The 19,203-nt window shown below is 35.5% G+C and overlaps 1 long non-coding RNA gene across 1 annotated transcript; it reads right to left on the minus strand.

The window, feature by feature from the left end:
* Nucleotides 1–1,305: 1,305 nt before the first annotated feature.
* LOC145903644 (uncharacterized) lies at nucleotides 1,306–2,112 on the minus strand. Its single transcript, XR_014402670.1, has 3 exons — nucleotides 1,795–2,112; nucleotides 1,653–1,705; nucleotides 1,306–1,408 (listed from the first exon to the last, which is right to left on the minus strand). It is a non-coding gene; the product is annotated as an uncharacterized LOC145903644 (long non-coding RNA).
* Between the last annotated feature and the right edge of the window lie 17,091 nt (nucleotides 2,113–19,203).

The raw sequence follows: 19,203 nt of genomic DNA on the forward strand, positions 1-19,203 counted from the left end.
CTAACAACACCAAAAATGTTATCACATCCGGTTTAGTTACTTTTGATATATCAGACCACTTGCCAATATTTGCTATTACACACAACCTACAACCAACAGACTCACCACACCCCAAAGTAATACGAAATTACTCAAAGTTTGATGCAGACAAATTTTTGCTCACCATTTCAAACAAAGCAAGCACCATCTGGAATCAAACTGATATAAGCCAGAAAATGGTAACTTTTATCCAAATTTTTCAAAGTGCTGTAGAAGAGCAGGCCCCATATACAACTTTATCAACCAGGCGCAAGGCAAATCCTTGGCTTACCAAAGGTATCCTGAAATCAATAAAACATAAAAATAAACTTTACAAAAAATACATCCAACAAAAAATCAATGCAATGAAATACAAATCATATTCAAGCAAGCTAAAATCAACCATACGAGCAGCAAAGAGAAACTACTACAAAGTCATGTTTGAACACAACAAATCAAGTCCAAAACAAACATGGAAACTTATCAATAAAGTAACTACAAACAACATCAAAGGGAAAACACACATATCACAAATTACTACAACAAATGGTACAGTGACAAATGACCCATTGATCATGGCAAATACGTTCAATACTTTTTTCACCAGCATTGGAAAAGATATGGCGCTTCTTGTCCCCCCAACATCTAAATCACCAGCAGAATACCTCACAAATGGCCCGTCATCATCATTCTTTTTTTACACCATAGAAATAAATGAAGTTTTCAATACTATTGTACAGTTAGATTCAAGTAAATCACCTGGTCCCTATGACATGCCCATAAAACTAGTAAAACTAGCAGCACCAGTCATCTCTCCAATTCTTTGCATGTTGTTTAATTGTTGCATTCAAACAGCAAGTTACCCAAGTTGCCTTAAACTGTCTCAAATATCACCATTGTTCAAGGGCGGGGACCAAAAAAATGTCAATAACTACAGACCGATATCGCTTATACCAGTTTTTGCCAAAATTTTTGAAATAATTATACACAAAAGAGTTACCGAGTACTTAACAAAATTTGACCTTCTGACCAAATTTCAAAATGGATTTAGGCCTGGCCATTCCACAGATTTGACAGTCGCACAAATTTATGAGCATATAGCTAATTCCACAGATCACAAAGAAAAAACATGCGCAATTTTCCTGGATTTATCAAAGGCATTTGATACTGTCAACCACGAAATCATCCTGCAAAAATTGGAGTTTTATGGATTCCGGGGAAAAATTAAAAGCTTTTTTGAAAACTACCTCACTGGCAGGCAACAATACACTAAAATTTGCAATTCCCGCTCCAATGTCTGTAACGTGGAATGTGGTGTGCCCCAGGGATCTCCTCTAGGACCACTTCTGTTTCTCATTTATGTAAATGATTTGCCTTGCGCCTCCTCATTCTGCACAAGATTATTCGCAGATGACACATGTCTCATCAAGTCGTGCAAAAATGTAAGGGATTTAGAAAAGGCTGCAAATATCGAACTAGATAAGGTTAATACATGGCTCAATTCGAACAAACTAACAGTTAACTGCAAAAAAACCACATTCATGCTCTTCGCAAACAGCAAAAAGACAAACAATACGGATTTTACCCTTAAGATTAATGACACCACACTAGAGCAAGTCAAGACCACAAAGTACCTTGGTGTACATATTGATGATACACTGTCATGGGCCCCACATGTTAACTCAACCTGCAAAAAAATTGCAAAAAGCGTTGCAATTCTTTACAAGCTGAAGCACATCATAGGACAGTGTACATTACAAACAGTGTATCACGCACTTGTTCATTCGCATTTGTCTTATGGCCTTTTGGCGTGGGGTTTTGTTTGCCCATCATTGTTACATCCAGTGGTGGTCCTGCAAAATAGAGCGCTTCGCATAATAACAAACAGTCCCTTTCGCACCCACACCTATCAACTGTACATTAAAGCACAAATTCTTCCAGTCAATCTACAGCACAAGCTGCAACTTGGTAAATTTGCTTACAATTACAAAAATCATCGTCTACCCGCAGCCTTTAAGGACTACTTTACCCCATTAGCAAACATTCACACCCACATAACACGATGTCAAACCACACATCAATATTATCTCCCACGTGTTTTCACTGAACTAGGCAAAAAAACTATAAAATACCAAGGCGCAGAAATATGGAATAACATCCCGCAAAACATTAAAAGCTTTAGCTTGAAAGGGTTTCTTAAAGCACTAAAATTACACTTTCTTCACTTATATGCCAATGCTGCACAGCTGTAGAGATGACCACGTGCGATGTAAACACCCGCAGGAATGTTTTGATGCGATAGGGCGCAATTTAGCAAAAAATCACAACGTCACTTCACCGCCGGCCTAATTGGTAATTGCCCTTGACATATGCAAATGGTAAAATTCACAACGATTCATTCTTATTTATATTGTATCTTTTAGTTTTGTAACATGCGCAATACTTAATGATTGTCTTTTCTTTGTTTCGTGTTATTTTTGTACTTCTTTGTTTATTGTAATGCAGAATGATTGTTGATTAAATGTTCCTTGCTTCATCAATGTCATTGCGTACAACCGCGTAAATCTTTTGCAACCTCGAAACAACCCAGGGGCGGTTTCAAATAACCAATTGAGGTTTCTACCGTCCCTTCATCTAATCCCAACTGGATCATTCATTGTGTTTTACTGTTCCGCATTTTATTTTCGCGGATTAGGATGTAAATAAACTGAATTGAAAATTGAATTTCGATAAAAAATATTTTTTTTCAGTACAAGCTTTATTATACAGTGGAAAACGCTGATACTCCAGTACTGAGTTTGCGGTTGCACAACGCATGTAACTATGCGATTTCAGTACTTGTCCATTTTGCAGTATATGACTTTTCGATAAAAAATATTTTTTTTCAGTACAAGCTTTATTATACAGTGGAAAACGCTGATACTCCAGTACTGAGTTTGCGGTTGCACAACGTATGTAACTATGCGATTTCAGCACTTGTCCATTTTGCAGTATATGACTTTTCGATAAAAAATATGTTTTTTCAGTACAAGCTTTATTATACAGTGGAAAACGCTGATACTCCAGTACTGAGTTTGCGGTTGCACAACGTATGTAACTATGCGATTTCAGCACTTGTCCATTTTGCAGTATATGACTTTTCGATGAAAAATATTTTTTTTCATTACAAGCTTTATTATACAGTGGAAAACGCTGATACTCCAGTACTGAGTTTGCGGTTGCACAACGTATGTAACTATGCGCTTTCAGCATTTGTCCATTTTGCAGTATATGACTTTTCGATAAAAAATATTTTATTTCAGTACAAGCTTTATTATACAGTGGAAAACGCTGATACTCCAGTACTGAGTTTGCGGTTGCACAACGTATGTAACTATGCGATTTCAGCACTTATCCATTTTGCAGTATATGACTTTTCGATAAAAAATATGTTTTTTCAGTACAAGCTTTATTATACAGTGGAAAACGCTGATACTCCAGTACTGAGTTTGCGGTTGCACAACGTATGTAACTATGCGATTTCAGCACTTGTCCATTTTGCAGTATATGACTTTTCGATAAAAAATATTTTTTTTCATTGCAAGCTTTATTATACAGTGAAAAACGCTGATACTCCAGTATTGCGTTTGCGGTTGCACAACGTATGTAACTATGCGCTTTCAGCACTTGTCCATTTTGCAGTATATGACTTTTCGATAAAAAATATTTTTTTTCAGTACAAGCTTTATTATACAGTGGAAAACGCTGATACTCCAGTACTGAGTTTGCGGTTGCACAAAGTATGTAACTCTGCGCTTTCAGCACTTGTCCATTTTGCAGTATATGACTTTTCGATAAAAAATATTTTTTTTCATTACAAGCTTTATTATACAGTGGAAAACGCTGATACTCCAGTACTGAGTTGGCGGTTGCACAACATAAGTAACTCCGCGCTTTCAGCACTTGTCCATTTTGCAGTATTTGACTTTTCGATAAAAAATATGTTTTTTCAGTACAAGCTTTATTATACAGTGGAAAACGCTGATACTCCAGTACTGAGTTTGCGGTTGCACAACGTATGTAACTATGCGATTTCAGCACTTGTCCATTTTGCAGTATATGACTTTTCGATAAAAAATATGTTTTTTCAGTACAAGCTTTATTATACAGTGGAAAACGCTGATACTCCAGTACTGAGTTTGCGGTTGCACAACGTATGTAACTATGCAATTTCAGCACTTGTCCATTTTGCAGTATATGACTTTTCGATGAAAAATATTTTTTTTTCAGTACAAGCTTTATTATACAGTGGAAAACGCTGATACTCCAGTACTGAGTTTGCGGTTGCACAACGTATGTAACTATGGGATTTCAGCACTTGTCCATTTTGCAGTATATGACTTTTCGATAAAAAATATTGTTTTTTCAGTACAAGCTTTATTATACAGTGAAAAACGCTGATACTCCAGTACTGAGTTTGCAGTTGCACAACGTATGTAACTATGCGCTTTCAGCACTTGTCCATTTTGCAGTATGTGACTTTTCGATAAAAAATATTTTTTTTCAGTACAAGCTTTATTATACAGTGGAAAACGCTGATACTCCAGTACTGAGTTTGCGGTTGCACAACGTATGTAACTCTGCGCTTTCAGCACTTGTCCATTTTGCAGTATATGACTTTTCGATAAAAAATATTTTTTTTCAGTACAAGCTTTATTATACAGTGGAAAAGGCTGATACTCCAGTACTGAGTTTGCGGTTGCACAACGTATGTAACTATGCGATTTCAGCACTTGTCCATTTTGCAGTATATGACTTTTCGATAAAAAATATTTTTTTTCATTGCAAGCTTTATTATACAGTGGAAAACGCTGATACTCCAGTATTGCGTTTGCGGTTGCACAACGTATGTAACTATGCGCTTTCAGCACTTGTCCATTTTGCAGTATATGACTTTTCGATAAAAAATATTTTTTTTCAGTACAAGCTTTATTATACAGTGGAAAACGCTGATACTCCAGTACTGAGTTTGCGGTTGCACAACGCATGTAACTATGCGATTTCAGCACTTGTCCATTTTGCAGTATATGACTTTTCGATAAAAAATATTTTTTTTCAGTACAAGCTTTATTATACAGTGGAAAACGCTGATACTCCAGTACTGAGTTTGCGGTTGCACAACGTATGTAACTATGCGATTTCAGCACTTGTCCATTTTGCAGTATATGACTTTTCGATAAAAAATATGTTTTTTCAGTACAAGCTTTATTATACAGTGGAAAACGCTGATACTCCAGTACTAAGTTTGCGGTTGCACAACGTATGTAACTATGCGATTTCAGCACTTGTCCATTTTGCAGTATATGACTTTTCGATAAAAAATATTTTTTTTCAGTGCAAGCTTTATTATACAGTGGAAAACGCTGATACTCCAGTACTGAGTTTGCGGTTGCACAACGCAAGTAACTATGCGATTTCAGCACTTGTCCATTTTGCAGTATATGACTTTTCGATAAAAAATATTTTTTTTCAGTACAAGCTTTATTATACAGTGGAAAACGCTGATACTCCAGTACTGAGTTTGCGGTTGCACAACGTATGTAACTATGCGATTTCAGCACTTGTCCATTTTGCAGTATATGACTTTTCGATAAAAAATATGTTTTTTCAGTACAAGCTTTATTATACAGTGGAAAACGCTGATACTCCAGTACTGAGTTTGCGGTTGCACAACGTATGTAACTCTGCGATTTCAGCACTTGTCCATTTTGCAGTATATGACTTTTCGATAAAAAATATTTTTTTTCAGTACAAGCTTTATTATACAGTGGAAAACGCTGATACTCCAGTACTGAGTTTGCGGTTGCACAACGCATGTAACTATGCGATTTCAGCACTTGTCCATTTTGCAGTATATGACTTTTCGATAAAAAATATTTTTTTTCAGTACAAGCTTTATTATACAGTGGAAAACGCTGATACTCCAGTACTGAGTTTGCGGTTGCACAACGCATGTAACTATGCGATTTCAGTACTTGTCCATTTTGCAGTATATGACTTTTCGATAAAAAATATTTTTTTTCAGTACAAGCTTTATTATACAGTGGAAAACGCTGATACTCCAGTACTGAGTTTGCGGTTGCACAACGTATGTAACTATGCGATTTCAGCACTTGTCCATTTTGCAGTATATGACTTTTCGATAAAAAATATGTTTTTTCAGTACAAGCTTTATTATACAGTGGAAAACGCTGATACTCCAGTACTGAGTTTGCGGTTGCACAACGTATGTAACTATGCGATTTCAGCACTTGTCCATTTTGCAGTATATGACTTTTCGATGAAAAATATTTTTTTTCATTACAAGCTTTATTATACAGTGGAAAACGCTGATACTCCAGTACTGAGTTTGCGGTTGCACAACGTATGTAACTCTGCGCTTTCAGCATTTGTCCATTTTGCAGTATATGACTTTTCGATAAAAAATATTTTATTTCAGTACAAGCTTTATTATACAGTGGAAAACGCTGATACTCCAGTACTGAGTTTGCGGTTGCACAACGTATGTAACTATGCGATTTCAGCACTTGTCCATTTTGCAGTATATGACTTTTCGATAAAAAATATGTTTTTTCAGTACAAGCTTTATTATACAGTGGAAAACGCTGATACTCCAGTACTGAGTTTGCGGTTGCACAACGTATGTAACTATGCGATTTCAGCACTTGTCCATTTTGCAGTATATGACTTTTCGATGAAAAATATTTTTTTTCATTACAAGCTTTATTATACAGTGGAAAACGCTGATACTCCAGTACTGAGTTTGCGGTTGCACAACGTATGTAACTCTGCGCTTTCAGCATTTGTCCATTTTGCAGTATATGACTTTTCGATAAAAAATATTTTTTTTCAGTACAAGCTTTATTATACAGTGGAAAACGCTGATACTCCAGTACTGAGTTTGCGGTTGCACAACGCATGTAACTATGCGATTTCAGCACTTGTCCATTTTGCAGTATATGACTTTTCGATAAAAAATATTTTTTTTCATTACAAGCTTTATTATACAGTGGAAAACGCTGATACTCCAGTACTGAGTTTGCGGTTGCACAACATAAGTAACTCCGCGCTTTCAGCACTTGTCCATTTTGCAGTATATGACTTTTCGATAAAAAATATTTTTTTTCATTACAAGCTTTATTATACAGTGGAAAACGCTGATACTCCAGTACTGAGTTTGCGGTTGCACAACGTATGTAACTATGCGCTTTCAGCACTTGTCCATTTTGCAGTATATGACTTTTCGATAAAAAATATTTTTTTTCATTACAAGCTTTATTATACAGTGGAAAACGCTGATACTCCAGTACTGAGTTTGCGGTTGCACAACATAAGTAACTCCGCGCTTTCAGCACTTGTCCATTTTGCAGTATATGACTTTTCGATAAAAAATATTTTTTTTCATTACAAGCTTTATTATACAGTGGAAAACGCTGATACTCCAGTACTGAGTTTGCGGTTGCACAACATAAGTAACTCCGCGCTTTCAGCACTTGTCCATTTTGCAGTATATGACTTTTCGATAAAAAATATTTTTTTTCAGTACAAGCTTTATTATACAGTGGAAAACGCTGATACTCCAGTACTGAGTTTGCGGTTGCACAACATAAGTAACTCCGCGCTTTCAGCACTTGTCCATTTTGCAGTATTTGACTTTTCGATAAAAAATATGTTTTTTCAGTACAAGCTTTATTATACAGTGGAAAACGCTGATACTCCAGTACTGAGTTTGCGGTTGCACAACGTATGTAACTATGCGATTTCAGCACTTGTCCATTTTGCAGTATATGACTTTTCGATAAAAAATATGTTTTTTCAGTACAAGCTTTATTATACAGTGGAAAACGCTGATACTCCAGTACTGAGTTTGCGGTTGCACAACGTATGTAACTATGCAATTTCAGCACTTGTCCATTTTGCAGTATATGACTTTTCGATGAAAAATATTTTTTTTTCAGTACAAGCTTTATTATACAGTGGAAAACGCTGATACTCCAGTACTGAGTTTGCGGTTGCACAACGTATGTAACTATGGGATTTCAGCACTTGTCCATTTTGCAGTATATGACTTTTCGATAAAAAATATTGTTTTTTCAGTACAAGCTTTATTATACAGTGAAAAACGCTGATACTCCAGTACTGAGTTTGCAGTTGCACAACGTATGTAACTATGCGCTTTCAGCACTTGTCCATTTTGCAGTATGTGACTTTTCGATAAAAAATATTTTTTTTCAGTACAAGCTTTATTATACAGTGGAAAACGCTGATACTCCAGTACTGAGTTTGCGGTTGCACAACGTATGTAACTCTGCGATTTCAGCACTTGTCCATTTTGCAGTATATGACTTTTCGATAAAAAATATTTTTTTTCAGTACAAGCTTTATTATACAGTGGAAAACGCTGATACTCCAGTACTGAGTTTGCGGTTGCACAACGCATGTAACTATGCGATTTCAGCACTTGTCCATTTTGCAGTATATGACTTTTCGATAAAAAATATTTTTTTTCAGTACAAGCTTTATTATACAGTGGAAAACGCTGATACTCCAGTACTGAGTTTGCGGTTGCACAACGCATGTAACTATGCGATTTCAGTACTTGTCCATTTTGCAGTATATGACTTTTCGATAAAAAATATTTTTTTTCAGTACAAGCTTTATTATACAGTGGAAAACGCTGATACTCCAGTACTGAGTTTGCGGTTGCACAACGTATGTAACTATGCGATTTCAGCACTTGTCCATTTTGCAGTATATGACTTTTCGATAAAAAATATGTTTTTTCAGTACAAGCTTTATTATACAGTGGAAAACGCTGATACTCCAGTACTGAGTTTGCGGTTGCACAACGTATGTAACTATGCGATTTCAGCACTTGTCCATTTTGCAGTATATGACTTTTCGATGAAAAATATTTTTTTTCATTACAAGCTTTATTATACAGTGGAAAACGCTGATACTCTAGTACTGAGTTTGCGGTTGCACAACGTATGTAACTCTGCGCTTTCAGCATTTGTCCATTTTGCAGTATATGACTTTTCGATAAAAAATATTTTATTTCAGTACAAGCTTTATTATACAGTGGAAAACGCTGATACTCCAGTACTGAGTTTGCGGTTGCACAACGTATGTAACTATGCGATTTCAGCACTTATCCATTTTGCAGTATATGACTTTTCGATAAAAAATATGTTTTTTCAGTACAAGCTTTATTATACAGTGGAAAACGCTGATACTCCAGTACTGAGTTTGCGGTTGCACAACGTATGTAACTATGCGATTTCAGCACTTGTCCATTTTGCAGTATATGACTTTTCGATGAAAAATATTTTTTTTCATTACAAGCTTTATTATACAGTGGAAAACGCTGATACACCAGTACTGAGTTTGCGGTTGCACAACGTATGTAACTATGCGATTTCAGCACTTGTCCATTTTGCAGTATATGACTTTTCGATAAAAAATATTTTTTTTCATTGCAAGCTTTATTATACAGTGGAAAACGCTGATACTCCAGTATTGCGTTTGCGGTTGCACAACGTATGTAACTATGCGCTTTCAGCACTTGTCCATTTTGCAGTATATGACTTTTCGATAAAAAATATTTTTTTTCAGTACAAGCTTTATTATACAGTGGAAAACGCTGATACTCCAGTACTGAGTTTGCGGTTGCACAAAGTATGTAACTCTGCGCTTTCAGCACTTGTCCATTTTGCAGTATATGACTTTTCGATAAAAAATATTTTTTTTCATTACAAGCTTTATTATACAGTGGAAAACGCTGATACTCCAGTACTGAGTTTGCGGTTGCACAACATAAGTAACTCCGCGCTTTCAGCACTTGTCCATTTTGCAGTATTTGACTTTTCGATAAAAAATATGTTTTTTCAGTACAAGCTTTATTATACAGTGGAAAACGCTGATACTCCAGTACTGAGTTTGCGGTTGCACAACGTATGTAACTATGCGATTTCCGCACTTGTCCATTTTGCAGTATATGACTTTTCGATAAAAAATATTTTTTTTTCAGTACAAGCTTTATTATACAGTGGAAAACGCTGATACTCCAGTACTGAGTTTGCGGTTGCACAACGTATGTAACTATGGGATTTCAGCACTTGTCCATTTTGCAGTATATGACTTTTCGATAAAAAATATTTTTTTTCAGTACAAGCTCTATTATACACTGGAAAACGCTGATACTCCAGTATTGCTTTTGCGGTTGCACAACGTATGTAACTATGCGATTTCAGCACTTGTCCATTTTGCAGTATATGACTTTTCGATAAAAAATATTTTTTTTCAGTACAAGCTCTATTATACACTGGAAAACGCTGATACTCCAGTATTGCTTTTGCGGTTGCACAACGTATGTAACTATGCGATTTCAGCACTTGTCCATTTTGCAGTATATGACTTTTCGATAAAAAATATTTTTTTTCAGTACAAGCTTTATTATACAGTGGAAAACGCTGATACTCCAGTATTGCGTTTGCGGTTGCACAACGTATGTAACTATGCGCTTTCAGCACTTGTCCATTTTGCAGTATGTGACTTTTCGATAAAAAATATTTTTTTTCAGTACAAGCTTTATTATACAGTGGAAAACGCTGATACTCCAGTACTGAGTTTGCGGTTGCACAACGTATGTAACTCTGCGATTTCAGCACTTGTCCATTTTGCAGTATATGACTTTTCGATAAAAAATATTTTTTTTCATTGCAAGCTTTATTATACAGTGGAAAACGCTGATACTCCAGTATTGCGTTTGCGGTTGCACAACGTATGTAACTATGCGCTTTCAGCACTTGTCCATTTTGCAGTATATGACTTTTCGATAAAAAATATTTTTTTTCAGTACAAGCTTTATTATACAGTGGAAAACGCTGATACTCCAGTACTGAGTTTGCGGTTGCACAACGCATGTAACTATGCGATTTCAGCACTTGTCCATTTTGCAGTATATGACTTTTCGATAAAAAATATTTTTTTTCAGTACAAGCTTTATTATACAGTGGAAAACGCTGATACTCCAGTACTGAGTTTGCGGTTGCACAACGTATGTAACTATGCGATTTCAGCACTTGTCCATTTTGCAGTATATGACTTTTCGATAAAAAATATGTTTTTTCAGTACAAGCTTTATTATACAGTGGAAAACGCTGATACTCCAGTACTAAGTTTGCGGTTGCACAACGTATGTAACTATGCGATTTCAGCACTTGTCCATTTTGCAGTATATGACTTTTCGATAAAAAATATTTTTTTTCAGTACAAGCTTTATTATACAGTGGAAAACGCTGATACTCCAGTACTGAGTTTGCGGTTGCACAACGCAAGTAACTATGCGATTTCAGCACTTGTCCATTTTGCAGTATATGACTTTTCGATAAAAAATATTTTTTTTCAGTACAAGCTTTATTATACAGTGGAAAACGCTGATACTCCAGTACTGAGTTTGCGGTTGCACAACGTATGTAACTATGCGATTTCAGCACTTGTCCATTTTGCAGTATATGACTTTTCGATAAAAAATATGTTTTTTCAGTACAAGCTTTATTATACAGTGGAAAACGCTGATACTCCAGTACTAAGTTTGCGGTTGCACAACGTATGTAACTATGCGATTTCAGCACTTGTCCATTTTGCAGTATATGACTTTTCGATAAAAAATATTTTTTTTCAGTACAAGCTTTATTATACAGTGGAAAACGCTGATACTCCAGTACTGAGTTTGCGGTTGCACAACGCATGTAACTATGCGATTTCAGCACTTGTCCATTTTGCAGTATATGACTTTTCGATAAAAAATATTTTTTTTCAGTACAAGCTTTATTATACAGTGGAAAACGCTGATACTCCAGTACTGAGTTTGCGGTTGCACAACGCATGTAACTATGCGATTTCAGTACTTGTCCATTTTGCAGTATATGACTTTTCGATAAAAAATATTTTTTTTCAGTACAAGCTTTATTATACAGTGGAAAACGCTGATACTCCAGTACTGAGTTTGCGGTTGCACAACGTATGTAACTATGCGATTTCAGCACTTGTCCATTTTGCAGTATATGACTTTTCGATAAAAAATATGTTTTTTCAGTACAAGCTTTATTATACAGTGGAAAACGCTGATACTCCAGTACTGAGTTTGCGGTTGCACAACGTATGTAACTATGCGATTTCAGCACTTGTCCATTTTGCAGTATATGACTTTTCGATGAAAAATATTTTTTTTCAATACAAGCTTTATTATACAGTGGAAAACGCTGATACTCTAGTACTGAGTTTGCGGTTGCACAACGTATGTAACTCTGCGCTTTCAGCATTTGTCCATTTTGCAGTATATGACTTTTCGATAAAAAATATTTTATTTCAGTACAAGCTTTATTATACAGTGGAAAACGCTGATACTCCAGTACTGAGTTTGCGGTTGCACAACGTATGTAACTATGCGATTTCAGCACTTGTCCATTTTGCAGTATATGACTTTTCGATAAAAAATATGTTTTTTCAGTACAAGCTTTATTATACAGTGGAAAACGCTGATACTCCAGTACTGAGTTTGCGGTTGCACAACGTATGTAACTATGCGATTTCAGCACTTGTCCATTTTGCAGTATATGACTTTTCGATGAAAAATATTTTTTTTCATTACAAGCTTTATTATACAGTGGAAAACGCTGATACTCCAGTACTGAGTTTGCGGTTGCACAACGTATGTAACTCTGCGCTTTCAGCATTTGTCCATTTTGCAGTATATGACTTTTCGATAAAAAATATTTTTTTTCAGTACAAGCTTTATTATACAGTGGAAAACGCTGATACTCCAGTACTGAGTTTGCGGTTGCACAACGCATGTAACTATGCGATTTCAGCACTTGTCCATTTTGCAGTATATGACTTTTCGATAAAAAATATTTTTTTTCATTACAAGCTTTATTATACAGTGGAAAACGCTGATACTCCAGTACTGAGTTTGCGGTTGCACAACATAAGTAACTCCGCGCTTTCAGCACTTGTCCATTTTGCAGTATTTGACTTTTCGATAAAAAATATGTTTTTTCAGTACAAGCTTTATTATACAGTGGAAAACGCTGATACTCCAGTACTGAGTTTGCGGTTGCACAACGTATGTAACTATGCGATTTCAGCACTTGTCCATTTTGCAGTATATGACTTTTCGATAAAAAATATGTTTTTTCAGTACAAGCTTTATTATACAGTGGAAAACGCTGATACTCCAGTACTGAGTTTGCGGTTGCACAACGTATGTAACTATGCAATTTCAGCACTTGTCCATTTTGCAGTATATGACTTTTCGATGAAAAATATTTTTTTTTCAGTACAAGCTTTATTATACAGTGGAAAACGCTGATACTCCAGTACTGAGTTTGCGGTTGCACAACGTATGTAACTATGGGATTTCAGCACTTGTCCATTTTGCAGTATATGACTTTTCGATAAAAAATATTGTTTTTTCAGTACAAGCTTTATTATACAGTGAAAAACGCTGATACTCCAGTACTGAGTTTGCAGTTGCACAACGTATGTAACTCTGCGCTTTCAGCACTTGTCCATTTTGCAGTATATGACTTTTCGATAAAAAATATTTTTTTTCAGTACAAGCTTTATTATACAGTGGAAAACGCTGATACTCCAGTACTGAGTTTGCGGTTGCACAACGTATGTAATTATGCGATTTCAGCACTTGTCCATTTTGCAGTATATGACTTTTCGATAAAAAATATTTTTTTTCATTGCAAGCTTTATTATACAGTGGAAAACGCTGATACTCCAGTATTGCGTTTGCGGTTGCACAACGTATGTAACTATGCGCTTTCAGCACTTGTCCATTTTGCAGTATATGACTTTTCGATAAAAAATATTTTTTTTCAGTACAAGCTTTATTATACAGTGGAAAACGCTGATACTCCAGTACTGAGTTTGCGGTTGCACAACGCATGTAACTATGCGATTTCAGCACTTGTCCATTTTGCAGTATATGACTTTTCGATAAAAAATATTTTTTTTCAGTACAAGCTTTATTATACAGTGGAAAACGCTGATACTCCAGTACTGAGTTTGCGGTTGCAACAACGTATGTAACTATGCGATTTCAGCACTTGTCCATTTTGCAGTATATGACTTTTCGATAAAAAATATGTTTTTTCAGTACAAGCTTTATTATACAGTGGAAAACGCTGATACTCCAGTACTAAGTTTGCGGTTGCACAACGTATGTAACTATGCGATTTCAGCACTTGTCCATTTTGCAGTATATGACTTTTCGATAAAAAATATTTTTTTTCAGTACAAGCTTTATTATACAGTGGAAAACGCTGATACTCCAGTACTGAGTTTGCGGTTGCACAACGCAGGTAACTATGCGATTTCAGCACTTGTCCATTTTGCAGTATATGACTTTTCGATAAAAAATATGTTTTTTCAGTACAAGCTTTATTATACAGTGGAAAACGCTGAAACTCCAGTACTGAGTTTGCGGTTGCAACAACGTATGTAACTATGCGATTTCAGCACTTGTCCATTTTGCAGTATATGACTTTTCGATAAAAAATATGTTTTTTCAGTACAAGCTTTATTATACAGTGGAAAACGCTGATACTCCAGTACTAAGTTTGCGGTTGCACAACGTATGTAACTATGCGATTTCAGCACTTGTCCATTTTGCAGTATATGACTTTTCGATAAAAAATATTTTTTTTCAGTACAAGCTTTATTATACAGTGGAAAACGCTGATACTCCAGTACTGAGTTTGCGGTTGCACAACGCAGGTAACTATGCGATTTCAGCACTTGTCCATTTTGCAGTATATGACTTTTCGATAAAAAATATTTTTTTTCAGTACAAGCCCTATTATACAGTGGAAAACGCTGATACTCCAGTACTGAGTTTGCGGTTGCACAACGTATGTACCTATGCGATTTCAGCACTTGTCCATTTTGCAGTATATGACTTTTCGATAAAAAATATGTTTTTTCAGTACAAGCTTTATTATACAGTGGAAAACGCTGATACTCCAGTACTGAGTTTGCGGTTGCACAACGTATGTAACTATGCGATTTCAGCACTTGTCCATTTTGCAGTATATGACTTTTCGATGAAAAATATTTTTTTTCATTACAAGCTTTATTATACAGTGGAAAACGCTGATACTCCAGTACTGAGTTTGTGGTTGCACAACGCATGTAACTATGCGATTTCAGCACTTGTCCATTTTGCAGTATATGACTTTTCGATAAAAAATATGTTTTTTCAGTACAAGCTTTATTATACAGTGGAAAACGCTGATACTCCAGTACTGAGTTTGCGGTTGCACAACGCATGTAACTATGCGATTTCAGCACTTGTCCATTTTGCAGTATATGACTTTTCGATAAAAAATATTTTTTTTCAGTACAAGCTTTATTATACAGTGGAAAACGCTGATACTCCAGTACTGAGTTTGCGGTTGCACAACGCATGTAACTATGCGATTTCAGTACTTGTCCATTTTGCAGTATATGACTTTTCGATAAAAAATATTTTTTTTCAGTACAAGCTTTATTATACAGTGGAAAACGCTGATACTCCAGTACTGAGTTTGCGGTTGCACAACGCATGTAACTATGCGATTTCAGTACTTGTCCATTTTGCAGTATATGACTTTTCGATAAAATATATTTTTCATTGCAAGCTTTATTATACAGTGGAAAACGCTGATACTCCAGTATTGCGTTTGCGGTTGCACAACGTATGTAACTATGCGCTTTCAGCACTTGTCCATTTTGCAGTATATCACTTTTCGATAAAAAATATTTTTTTTCAGTACAAGCCCTATTATACAGTGGAAAACGCTGATACTCCAGTACTGAGTTTGCGGTTGCACAACGCATGTAACTATGCGATTTCAGCACTTGTCCATTTTGCAGTATATGACTTTTCGATAAAAAATATGTTTTTTCAGTACAAGCTTTATTATACAGTGGAAAACGCTGATACTCCAGTACTAAGTTTGCGGTTGCACAACGTATGTAACTATGCGATTTCAGCACTTGTCCATTTTGCAGTATATGACTTTTCGATAAAAAATATTTTTTTTCAGTACAAGCTTTATTATACAGTGGAAAACGCTGATACTCCAGTACTAAGTTTGCGGTTGCACAACGTATGTAACTATGCGATTTCAGCACTTGTCCATTTTGCAGTATATGACTTTTCGATAAAAAATATTTTTTTTCATTGCAAGCTTTATTATACAGTGGAAAACGCTGATACTCCAGTATTGCGTTTGCGGTTGCACAACGTATGTAACTATGCGCTTTCAGCACTTGTCCATTTTGCAGTATATGACTTTTCGATAAAAAATATTTTTTTTTAGTACAAGCTTTATTATACAGTGGAAAACGCTGATACTCCAGTACTGAGTTTGCGGTTGCACAAAGTATGTAACTCTGCGCTTTCAGCACTTGTCCATTTTGCAGTATATGACTTTTCGATAAAAAATATTTTTTTTCATTACAAGCTTTATTATACAGTGGAAAACGCTGATACTCCAGTACTGAGTTTGCGGTTGCACAACATAAGTAACTCCGCGCTTTCAGTACTTGTCCATTTTGCAGTATTTGACTTTTCGATAAAAAATATGTTTTTTCAGTACAAGCTTTATTATACAGTGGAAAACGCTGATACTCCAGTACTGAGTTTGCGGTTGCACAACGTATGTAACTATGCGATTTCAGCACTTGTCCATTTTGCAGTATATGACTTTTCGATAAAAAATATGTTTTTTCAGTACAAGCTTTATTATACAGTGGAAAACGCTGATACTCCAGTACTGAGTTTGCGGTTGCACAACGTATGTAACTATGCAATTTCAGCACTTGTCCATTTTGCAGTATATGACTTTTCGATGTAAAATATTTTTTTTTCAGTACAAGCTTTATTATACAGTGGAAAACGCTGATACTCCAGTACTGAGTTTGCGGTTGCACAACGTATGTAACTATGGGATTTCAGCACTTGTCCATTTTGCAGTATATGACTTTTCGATAAAAAATATTGTTTTTTCAGTACAAGCTTTATTATACAGTGAAAAACGCTGATACTCCAGTACTGAGTTTGCAGTTGCACAACGTATGTAACTATGCGCTTTCAGCACTTGTCCATTTTGCAGTATGTGACTTTTCGATAAAAAATATTTTTTTTCAGTACAAGCTTTATTATACAGTGGAAAACGCTGATACTCCAGTACTGAGTTTGCGGTTGCACAACGTATGTAACTCTGCGCTTTCAGCACTTGTCCATTTTGCAGTATATGACTTTTCGATAAAAAATATTTTTTTTCAGTACAAGCTTTATTATACAGTGGAAAAGGCTGATACTCCAGTACTGAGTTTGCGGTTGCACAACGTATGTAACTATGCGATTTCAGCACTTGTCCATTTTGCAGTATATGACTTTTCGATAAAAAATATTTTTTTTCATTGCAAGCTTTATTATACAGTGGAAAACGCTGATACTCCAGTATTGCGTTTGCGGTTGCACAACGTATGTAACTATGCGCTTTCAGCACTTGTCCATTTTGCAGTATATGACTTTTCGATAAAAAATATTTTTTTTCAGTACAAGCTTTATTATACAGTGGAAAACGCTGATACTCCAGTACTGAGTTTGCGGTTGCACAACGCATGTAACTATGCGATTTCAGCACTTGTCCATTTTGCAGTATATGACTTTTCGATAAAAAATATTTTTTTTCAGTACAAGCTTTATTATACAGTGGAAAACGCTGATACTCCAGTACTGAGTTTGCGGTTGCACAACGTATGTAACTATGCGATTTCAGCACTTGTCCATTTTGCAGTATATGACTTTTCGATAAAAAATATGTTTTTTCAGTACAAGCTTTATTATACAGTGGAAAACGCTGATACTCCAGTACTAAGTTTGCGGTTGCACAACGTATGTAACTATGCGATTTCAGCACTTGTCCATTTTGCAGTATATGACTTTTCGATAAAAAATATTTTTTTTCAGTACAAGCTTTATTATACAGTGGAAAACGCTGATACTCCAGTACTGAGTTTGCGGTTGCACAACGCAAGTAACTATGCGATTTCAGCACTTGTCCATTTTGCAGTATATGACTTTTCGATAAAAAATATTTTTTTTCAGTACAAGCTTTATTATACAGTGGAAAACGCTGATACTCCAGTACTGAGTTTGCGGTTGCACAACGTATGTAACTATGCGATTTCAGCACTTGTCCATTTTGCAGTATATGACTTTTCGATAAAAAATATGTTTTTTCAGTACAAGCTTTATTATACAGTGGAAAACGCTGATACTCCAGTACTGAGTTTGCGGTTGCACAACGTATGTAACTATGCGATTTCAGCACTTGTCCATTTTGCAGTATATGACTTTTCGATAAAAAATATGTTTTTTCAGTACAAGCTTTATTATACAGTGGAAAACGCTGATACTCCAGTACTGAGTTTGCGGTTGCACAACGCAAGTAACTATGCGATTTCAGCACTTGTCCATTTTGCAGTATATGACTTTTCGATAAAAAATATTTTTTTTCAGTACAAGCTTTATTATACAGTGGAAAACGCTGATACTCCAGTACTGAGTTTGCGGTTGCACAACGTATGTAACTATGCGATTTCAGCACTTGTCCATTTTGCAGTATATGACTTTTCGATAAAAAATATGTTTTTTCAGTACAAGCTTTATTATACAGTGGAAAACGCTGATACTCCAGTACTGAGTTTGCGGTTGCACAACGTATGTAACTATGCGATTTCAGCACTTGTCCATTTTGCAGTATATGACTTTTCGATGAAAAATATTTTTTTTCATTACAAGCTTTATTATACAGTGGAAAACGCTGATACTCCAGTACTGAGTTTGCGGTTGCACAACGTATGTAACTCTGCGATTTCAGCACTTGTCCATTTTGCAGTATATGACTTTTCGATAAAAAATATTTTTTTTCAGTACAAGCTTTATTATACAGTGGAAAACGCTGATACTCCAGTACTGAGTTTGCGGTTGCACAACGCATGTAACTATGCGATTTCAGCACTTGTCCATTTTGCAGTATATGACTTTTCGATAAAAAATATTTTTTTTCAGTACAA

This window comes from Ascidia mentula, chromosome 5 (assembly GCF_947561715.1).
Source record: "Ascidia mentula chromosome 5, kaAscMent1.1, whole genome shotgun sequence".
Taxonomy (NCBI): domain Eukaryota; kingdom Metazoa; phylum Chordata; class Ascidiacea; order Phlebobranchia; family Ascidiidae; genus Ascidia; species Ascidia mentula.